The 10,489-nt window shown below is 42.5% G+C and overlaps 1 protein-coding gene across 1 annotated transcript in view; it reads left to right on the top strand.

Moving 5' to 3' along the window:
• coro7 (coronin 7) overlaps nucleotides 1–10,489 on the top strand; it is a 112,091-nt gene that overhangs the window by 83,229 nt on the left and 18,373 nt on the right. The window lies entirely within an intron of this gene.

Here is a 10,489-nt window from a genome sequence, read left to right as displayed (position 1 = left end):
TGATCTAGTGAATTATTGTAGTTAGCTGATATTTATGATAAATGAAGAAAAAGACTCAAAAGAAAGCTGCTAACTTCATGTATGTTGATAAATATAAATCTGTCTTTTGACATTGGCACAGATGGTCTCTTCATCGGCAGAGCCATCTCCAAGCTGAGAAAGTGATTGAATACAAAACTACCCGTCGGCAGCTGGCGGCCTATTTCAATGTCAGCAGGTCCTGACAAGGTACAGTAAGGTGACAGCTGTCAGGAACTGTGGCACCTCCGAACTGAACTTTTAGCCACCTGTGTGCACTGCTCTGATATCTGCATCAGTTGGACTCCTGCAGAAGCTTCTGTTCTCTCCATGTTGTAAAGAAAAATATTTGAAACCAGGCCAACTTTCTCTCTTTGTGTTAATGTCACTCTTCCTCGTCCTGAAGGGAAAAAGGTTCAATAAACAGATCTCTCTCTCTCTCTCTGGCCGCCTCGAGGCCGTCGCACGTGTCTCCTGAAACCGCCCTCACCCTTAATGTCCTCTGGACAAAAGGACGTTTGGGTTCCACTTGTCGAGCCACACTTATGTATTTTGTTCGGTTTACCTTCTGATAGCAGTCTCCACGCAGTCTGTGGCTCACCTCTGTCTCCTGCTCCTTCTCCGTTTGCTTCCACTCTAGGAGTTACTGCTCGTAACTCACGCACACACACACACACACACACACACACACACACACACACACACACGGACGGTACCATCTGCAAGGCATTACAGTAAATTGTAGGAATAGAGAAATGATTTCACGCATGTCCCGCAGGGTCCAGATGTGGCTCCTCAGTCGTAGCCACAACTGAGTTTCTTACATGTTCAGGAGAAATAAAGAAAAAAGGGGTGAGAAATAAATCTTTTACTTTTACACAAAATCAGTGCTTGTGCTCCGTCCATCTCTGTTTTCTCCCGCTCAATTACTCACCGACTTTCTACCTAAATAAACACAAACCTCTGCGTTCCAGCCTGCACCCAGGGCTGAGGTTATCCAGGTAACACTGCGAGTGAGTTATTTATCAAAGTCACTCAGTTTGTGTGTGTTGGATGGTGAGGTAGGCCAGCGTCTCCAGCTCAGGTACTCAAAGACTCACCTTCAGACTAGCGTCTGTCTGTTATTCTTACTGCAGAAGCTCATTTGTTGCTTGAGTTTTGCAGCAACTAAATAGCTAAAATAAGTAATTACGGTACAAAATACAGTGTCGCAATGCCATTTTGCAAAATAAAGCAGAATAACCTAGTCACATATTCTGATGTCATGAGAAGATTCAAGTAACTATTAACTAAAGTTCCATATAAATGTAATGGAGTAAAAGTATAATATGTGGCTCCAGGTTGTAATGGAGTGGAAGTATAAAGTAGCAGAAAATGGAAATTTTTGAGCAAAATAAAAGAACCTCAAAACTTTTCAAAGTGTTTTCAATAAATGTGCATAGTTCATGATCTTGTACAGAGACAAAAAAAAACAACTTAACTTTTTACTAAACATTTCTGATTATGTACAATTCCTCATTTCATTAAGTAATTGATCTGTTCCTTTATATTTTTTGTATTTTTGGCCCCCTTGCAATGGTTTAAATGTTACTGAAATTAAAATATGATTATCAGAATCTGCCTTGTTTGATCATAGAATACTTACTTCACCTCACAATATTAAAACCCTCAATTTCACAGACACAATACACAGGACAGGACCTGTGTGTCCTTTGTGATATGAGGCTTGGTGGTGTCATTATTTAATCAAATTAGAACCCTTCATAAACTAGCGATCCCTGAGAACATGTATAAATATATCTAAAGTTCAACTTGTAATGAATTAAACTTCTGAATGAAAGAACTTGTTTTCTTGTCATCTGTAGTCTGAAATATTTGTAAACTACAGGATGGTCGGAACCGCTCGGTCAGTGGTATAAATCACAGTCCAACAGCCTGACTGTGTGTGCCGTCAGCACTTTGGGCTCCTAATCGCCCTGGCCCCATAAAAGATGGCGAGGCGGCACACAGCTCACTCCGTAACACTGCCCAGGGGAACCAGTAAAACACTGGTTTGCTGCTGAGCCAACCACAGCCTGCTAACAGTTTAAAGCCTGGCGCGCGTCGCCGCTCAGCAAAACAGCTATTTTTTACAGTGTGACTGATTTTTTTCCTCCTGTCACTTTTGTGCCTTTTTCTACACTCTCGCGCTTACCTTGTGCTCTCACCTTTCCTCCTGTTTTATTTCCGTCTCTCATGCCATTTTATTATGTGTGCGCATAAGCTCACGCTTATGGCTTTTGTCAACCAGCAGACTTTCATCACTCCGTCTTCTCTCCACCCTCGTTAGGGCCCTAATCCCCTTTGTTTTTGGCAGCTTCTCTGTCTCTCGCATTTTCTTCATCCTTTCTGACTTCATGAGTAATTTTCCTGCCTCCGTGATTTATGGTGACTTTTATAATGTGGCGTAACTCTGTTTCAAGTTCCGCTTTGCCTGACATTTATGGATCTTGTCTGCATCATTGTATACCCACGTGGGGAGAGACGCACTTGTATTTGCAGCTGACAAAAGCACTGATGGATTGTTTTTTATCTCTCAGTCCGCAGAGGGTTAAAGAGTTTATCAGAGAGGCTAAACTGACTTTAAACAGACCGAAATGTCTTTGTTCTTCCCCCTAAAGATGTTTACACAAGCAAAGTTGCCAAATAATTGTACTGGAGGTTTTAAATCGAATTTTGAGAAAATCACCAGAAGAAATTGCAAATTGATGCTCATTCTCAACACATCAAGAGGAGCACTTACGAGAGCACCAGTGGAAACTTCCAACAGTGAAAAACACTGTAGGAAACACAACGAAAATACGGCATTTATGTTTGTTTCATGTATTAATTTGAAGAATATTACATGCACATAAAAATAGTTCTTTGATTCAAACTCACAGACTGTGTGGCGGCCTTATTCATACATCCTTAAGTGGTGGAACCAAAGACGTTCTGACAGAGGAATCTAACTGCTTCATTAGAAAAGTCTGTGATGCCAGAGCTGGTGGTTGTCTGACAGACATTGTGCCTCTTCCCCTTCAAAAAGCCTGTTTTATCACAGCGTTGTAAAAGTAGTTTGTGTTGTGAATGTGTGTGCATGTGTAGTCTGAAAAATAACCTGTGGGCGTAAAAACAGCCATTTGAACCATATTCTGGGGCGAACAGACTGGTGAGCCTTGACGGTGACCATTAAAAGTGAAATCATGGCTTTAGATAGAGGTCTGGTCTTGATAGCTCCCAAATAACTGCCCAGGAGTGTTGCCAAGATGGCCTGTGAGTTGTAAGACTCACCTGAAAGGTCTTTGGTAGAACCTTGGTATCAATAAAGGACCAGTGTGTGGGATTTAATGCCATCAAGCAGCATGTTAACAGATGGCACGCTTATAAACGCTTGGTTTGTCCTTTCTGGGCTACTGTAGAAACCATATCACCACTTACATCTACACATTAGATCAGTCAGAGAGTTTTCTTCTTGGTTTGTTTTGTACGTACGTCACCAAATGAACACAGACCACCCTGAAGACACAGTTATGCTCTGACTACAGTCTTTCCCTCCGTGATCCTGTGTTCAGGAACACAAGCATGTTTTTTGGTTTGAGGTGTGCGTGTTTTGTTGTTCACAACATGCTTGTGGTTTTGTTTGGTTTTTTTTGTTTGTTTTTTTTTTTACGTTAAAAGAACTATGAACTGGTGAATTCAGCAGACGGCAAACAAAGAACGAGCGCCTGCAGGAGAGATCATAAATAGTTAGAGAGAATCAGAGCGTGTCTCGGAGGGTAGTCCACCACAAAATGACATTTCATTTATTCACTTAGTCCCCACATTTGTCAGTAGAAACAACAAACATGCCTTCTTTTTAAAGAAATTGAAGGTGGCGGGATGTTTTTGGAAAACGGCTTGAGCAGCCCATTTTGTAGCAGAACAAGGCTATTTTTTACCTAAAATATTTGTCACACTGTGCTTATTTATCCTCAGTGACAAAGCTGTGGTGAACTGGAAGAAGACCAGTTTCTGCTGCAGGATCCAAAGTTGAGCTCATTTGAGGAAAAAAAATACATGTTTTGCCTTTTTCTGGAAGCAACGTTATCCAGACTCGGAAAGAACAGAACTGTATTGGAGGGTTTTTAATTTGTTAGCAGGCTGCTCCTTTAATGCTAATCAACCACACAAGTGTTGTAGGAATGTACAGCGTTAGACATATTTTGCAATATTCAGCATAATTAGTGAGCACAAACACAGAAGAAGGAGGGCGGGAGCGGTTTTGGGACTCATGTGCCGCTTTCCCATTAGAACAGCCTGGGAATAATCGTCCTGGCTTATTTTCCGTCCTGACTCAAACCCAGCTCATTATTCCCCTCAGCCTCCCTCCGTCCTTTAGAGGCTGAGTTTGGAGCGTGGTCTTTGTTAGCGTTTAGTATATCTGCATATGTATTGGCATCTTCGTTCATGTGTGTTTTTGTGCAGATGCATGCCATCCCCCTGCCGTCCACCGACTACACGTCTTCCCGTCACACGTAAATGTGCTCTGACGGCAATATGTGTGGGCCGCTGTGAGACGGGACCGGGGCCCTCCTCACGGCGGCCTTTCGTCAAAACATCCGTGGGAAGGAGCCCAGAAGAGAAGGAACCTGGGAAAGGAGAGGGGAGAAGCTAGGGGAACATCCATGGTTAAGTAGCTGTGGGAACCTGGAGGTGGCAGAGAAATATGGCCGCCGGAGAGGCGAATAATGAATGTACTCAAAGCAGAAGTTGTCACAGTTTGTGTGAGAACAAACACATAATGCTGCCTTCAAATACACTGGATCAGATAAAAGTGAGGTGTTGACTCTTCCCACCTGTCCTCTCTTGCCAGCTTTGCCTATTATCTGCGTCTCATAAAGCTGTCGTCTGAAGAGGAACCTTTCCTATATAACACTATCAAAACCACATGTGCGTTTTATTATCGTGTTCACCTCCTGTTGTTCATCTTTGGTTAAACACACAGAATGTCTCTGAATCAAAATACAGCAAAAGACACTAATGACGGGGGCATCATCAGATTTATTCTTTTGAGGAAACTGTATCTTGACTCCAAAGATTTATAGCAGAACTATTCTCCATTGCAGTCCATTGAAAATTGCTCACCTGGCACATACACCCAAAAAGTTCCAGCTTCTGGGTTTGTTTCCTGGGTATGCACAAGGAGCCAAAAAATCGAAGGAAGTATCATTGCTTTGGTGCCAGACTGTCGGTGCCAGCTGTATTGAAGTCTATGGGAGATGCATGGAGGATTGCACTGAAACCCAACATTTCTGTGTCATATGACCTCTGATGAAGAAACGCCCAGGAAATGAAAGAACAAACTTTAAATCCCCTTGAGTCAATTTACTCGCTTTTCCCATTATAATTGACCTTTGTTTGAGATGTGCTGTCCAGAGTTCTACAGGCCTGGCAAAATTGGAAGCAAGGCTGAGCAGCAACCCATATCGAGGTCTGAGTACATTTCAGACACATCATCTAATCCCTGGATGATGGAAGTCAAAGCGACCCTGGAAGTTGTAGCTACCGGCGCCCAAATGAAATGCACCATTACCTTGAGTACAATTTCTCTGGGTTTGAACGCTATTGGAAATAATTTGGGATGATGAAAGTACACAACGCATCAAAACATACTGTCTAACAAAGAGTCAGTTTAATGCAGAAATGAATACTACATCTACTATATGTCTTAAATTGGAGCCAAAATTGCTCATGAGGGAATATATGTCACAAATTGAGCTTCGGTTTTAGGGTGAAGAGGGCTTCAGGGGTGCTCACCCAAAATATCTTTTTGCCCTTTCTCACCATTTGTCAGTCCGAGGGAGCGTAAGACAGGCTGCGGTAATAAAGCTGGCTTTGGGAAACACAGACAGGATGTCATAATTTGAAGCATGCCTGGCTCCTGTTTGTCGCTTTGTTATTGTTTTGTTATTGTGCTTTTTTTCTCGTTTAAATGATAATTATAATTTTCCCCCTGTGGACCCTCGCATGGCATTCGGGCCTCACTGGAACAAGGCGATGCGAGCTGGTTATGTCAGTGAACGACATGAAAAGGACCTCAAGAATCTGTGCGCCGAGGGTTTTAATGATTGCAGGAGTTTGTTTCACGCAGAGGCGGGCGAGACAGGGAACACAAAGAGGTCAGACCATAGTTCACTTTGAGGTTTACTAGTCTGTTGACTCTGCGCACGCTTGCACTTCTCATTAAGGAGGGAGCCGGAGACAGACAGCACAGCTGGGCTGCGCATGCCTCAGAGCTGGACAAGCCATTAGTGCACGTTTTATTGTTGGAGGGATGAAAAGTCCATCATGAAAACAATCCCGGCCTTACCAACTTATTTTATCGAGCTGATTGAGAACATGTTTCCCTTGGTAACTGCATGATTTGTAATTTTCATTGCCGTTTAGCCTTCAAAGTCTTTAAAAGTGGACTCATGTGGGTGCTGTGTCAGCTGTGGTGGGCTGTGTTTCGCGTGGAGAGAGCGGTAACGGCTGGTTTATCGGTTCTCCCTCGAAGGTAAAAGCGAGGGGTTTCTGCTTATCACTGGTGGTCTGATAAGAGTGATAGAAGAGGAGAGAGTGCAGAGAGGGCCCGTAGGAGACAGGGTGAGATCCAAGGGGAGAGTTTGGGTTGGGGGGGTAGCGTATGGTGACCTCCCCATCCCCCGTTTACTCAGAGGGAAGGGGGGGGCTCACTCAGAAGTGGCATTTTCCCATGATCATCATTATCCAGGAGGAGGCAGGGTGTGATTTATTCAGACTTTTTTAAAGATTTTTTTTGTGTTTTGTTTATTTTTCTTTGGTGTCTCTGCTTCTTTTTGCATCAATATTAATCTCCCCATCCACGCTTAAGTGTGTTTGTGTGCTTATTGTTATTGTCTCTTGGATGTTTGAGCTTCGCTGTGCAGAATGACGCACGTGCAGAGTTCAACACCAGATGACTGTTTTCACTGTGTTTAACTTAAATCTCATTTTAAGTTTGACATTGTATGAGGCTTGACTCCCCAGATGCACAGACACTGAGAATTAACATATCAGTAAAGTAGGAGATATATTGTGCCCAGCTGTTAAACTCTTGAAATGAACGGTATTTGTATATTCATAGATTTTCATAACCGTAAAGTACCTTTTCATGCAAGAGAGGCTGATGATGCTTTTTGAATAAGGACATTTCTTACTTTTCTTACTGTGCTATCAAATTAAACCAAACATCACCTTGGGATGGACATTTTAACTATTTTGTGACATTTTGTAGACCCAGTGATTAATCCATTAATCTAGAAAATAATCTGCAAATGAAAGGTGTACTATGCAGTTTTGGATAAGAAAGTTAATATTTATGATATGAGTGAGGTAATATTACAAACACAGAAATATATGTTTGATATATTTTCATACCTCATTAAACATATAATTGTTCCAGGGGTTTACGCTAGGTTTGCTAAGATAAATTAAAAAGGAGGCTACTTGGAAGCGTCCAGCAAATACAAACCGGGTAAATTTTTATTTTAGTAGTTTGTTTAGTTTACTCAGTCATAAAACTCAATCAGGAAAGAGTTTTGTCTTCTCTCTTTCTCTTAAAATGCCTTTCCCAAAACTACCTAATGCACATTTAATGCAGGTGAAGGAGGGGGGTAATTTCAAGAAATTGATCATCATTCAAAGCAGAATATTTTTAAATATTCCTAAAACGTGTGTGGAGGGGACCATTTTAAGAGTTTTATGCATCATGTTGTCCTCGGCAACAGTCTAATCGTCCCAGTCAGGCTGGAATGATACTTCAGACCTGCGTGTAAAGTGAGATGATCGAAAAGCACATACCAAAAGTATTTACCCCAACCCTCTCTTCTTCATCCTTCTTCCCCTTCCCTCTCCCTTCATTTCCTACCTTCCATGGTGTGCTCCCTCCTTCCCTCACCTCTCAGTGTTTCTCTCGCTCTGCACTCTGGTATGGCAGGTATTGAGTAACAGCAGCGTGCCTGTGGTTTAGTGCGGGAAGCAAAGTGACTGCAGCTTAGTTACAGTATGTTCACCATGGCTGCACTTCTCTATTAGTTGTGACAGAAACTCTATCAGAGGAATGAGATCAACTATGTGGCACAGGTCACATCAGGTCAGGCCTGGTGCACACAGACGGGTAATTTACATATTTTGATGAAATAGTTCAAGGCCTGTCTACAGCATAATAGTATGTATTGTGTACAAGCACATGCAGATCTGCAGTTCGCATTTTTACTCGTTGCGTGCTTATTGTTTTCATTGCTGCCCTCATTTGTCACTATTTTTCTTCTATTTACTGTATAATTCATGCTTGTAAATAGTTTTTTTCAGAGAGAAGATTGAGATTTCCACTCCTCTGACTCACAGTCAGTCGGATCCAATTCCAATCCAAAGCCCGCTGGCGGACAGAACAGTTCGGTCAGTCCCCCTGCAGACGTTATCAGCCTGTCGGTCATATGATAGGAGCACGCCGTCCTGTGTGGAGGCACTGAAGGCAAAAAACAAACACACACAAAAATAACAGTTTCATTAAGAAAATGCATACAATTATAAGTATACTGCACATCTCTATTCTGTGTCCCTTGTTGCCCATCATGCAAACCTTGTGGTATTGCCAGACTGTTGTGGCGCTATTTCCTGCAAACATTTAAGATTTTTGGGGGGAGAATTCTGTCTCTCTTTATCCAAACAATCACTGGATAGTTTGGCTCTAAAATGACCTGCGTGGTTAAAAACAAACAAACACACAGGTACGTGTGCACACAGATTCCTTTTGCTGTGACACGCAGCGCAGCTGATAACTTGAGAAGACGGATGGGGAGGCCTTGACATAGTCGAGAGGTCAAATAGAAGTTGATTGAATGAAAAGAAAGAGCAGTGGAGAGCATCTTGGGTCTACTTGCTTTATCCTCTAGAGAGGAACGCATCTGCTGTGTTAACAAATTGCTTAAAGCCGCCTCATCGTGCAGCGGTGGACGGCCCCCGGGCCGAGGCTAGGATGTGGGCTTGTAAACTTCTGGTCAGCACTGCTTATTGTTAAGAGACGGTGGCTACACAGACAAGAACTGTATCTTCATCTCCGGGTCTCTCTTTGTCAAATGCATATTTTTCTGCTTTCTTTTTGACCGTAACGCTCCCTTATTTATGCAAAGTTTATACACTTGAAACATTTGAGGGCCGTTGGCGTTGTATGACTGGAATACTGAACTGCGCATTAGCGATGGTTCCCCTGCTTGGGTGGTCACAACATGTAGTTTCCCTCCGCATAAAAATGTGCGTGTACACCGTAAAGACAAAGCAGCGATGGGAGTCGATCTCATCGTACCAGTTGCAGCTCATCAAGGCTATCAAGTCAAGGCTACGCTGTCCTCTGCAACAATCTCTTACTTTCTCTCTTTTCCCTCCAATAACTCTCCCAGATGTAGCAGGATAGAGCTCATAGCATTCTCATAAGATTCACACACACATACATGTGTTAGGACACGCATATCTGTTGTGATTTACAACACAAATGTGATAGTGATCTTATCTCTTGCTGCTCTCTGCCTGGCTCAGTGTCTCTCTTGCTTTCTCCCTCCCTCAGTCTGTTAAAATAAATCTGGTAGGTTTTGTGAGGTTTTTATTAGTTTCACTGTACGTATAAAGGGCTCGGCCATTATAGCAGATGATTTAGTGTGGGTGTGTTGGACACAGTAACAGTCAACACACACACTTGCCTGTGCAGTCAGTCCGCCCAGGACAAAGGGGGAAAGGTGAGGTAAAGGCCAGGGGGCCCCTCTGCCTGAGACCTGATGTTTAAAATAATTAAGAGGTTGTTGCGCTTACACCATGGTGAAGGTTTCTTTTTTTCTTTTTCTTTCTTTTTCTTTTTTTTTTACCTCTTTCAAGGTTTTCATGTTTTCACCTCTGTCTGTTTGTTAGTCTGAGTGTCTGTCAGCAGGATTACACAAAACCAACTGAACAGATCTCCTCTAAACTTGGAATAATGATGAGTCCCCCCATTAACTTTTGGTGCGGATCCAGAGTAAGGGAGGGATACAGGAATTTTCTTTCTCACATTTCTTGGATATTTTTGCTTTCATTTCTGAGGGAATAATGCAGGGATCCTGATGAAAAAAACTGGTTTAAGCTTGGTTGAATTAAAAGACTGTTGGGTCTTGGCGAAGGTATGCAGTCTACTGAGTGCTGTTTAAATATTGTTGAGTAGGGCTGTGGGATATGACCAAAATCTCATATGCCAATACAGGCTAACTTATATCTAAACAAGGTAGCCTGTCAAGTTCCTTGTTTTTCTTGGCTGGTTGGAGGCCTTCTCCTGTTCTGTGTCACAAACACCATCCTCCATGTTTGTTTGAGTTGCCTTCATGCAAATTTTCCTGAAGATCTTAACAATGTCATCCAAATGTAAAAAAGTTAATTAAAAATGCCACTG

Source organism: Acanthopagrus latus, chromosome 23 (assembly GCF_904848185.1).
Source record: "Acanthopagrus latus isolate v.2019 chromosome 23, fAcaLat1.1, whole genome shotgun sequence".
In the NCBI taxonomy this organism is placed as follows: Eukaryota; Metazoa; Chordata; class Actinopteri; order Spariformes; family Sparidae; genus Acanthopagrus; species Acanthopagrus latus.
Note: the sequence above shows the minus strand (reverse complement) of the source record. Positions and strands in the feature narration are given on the sequence as shown.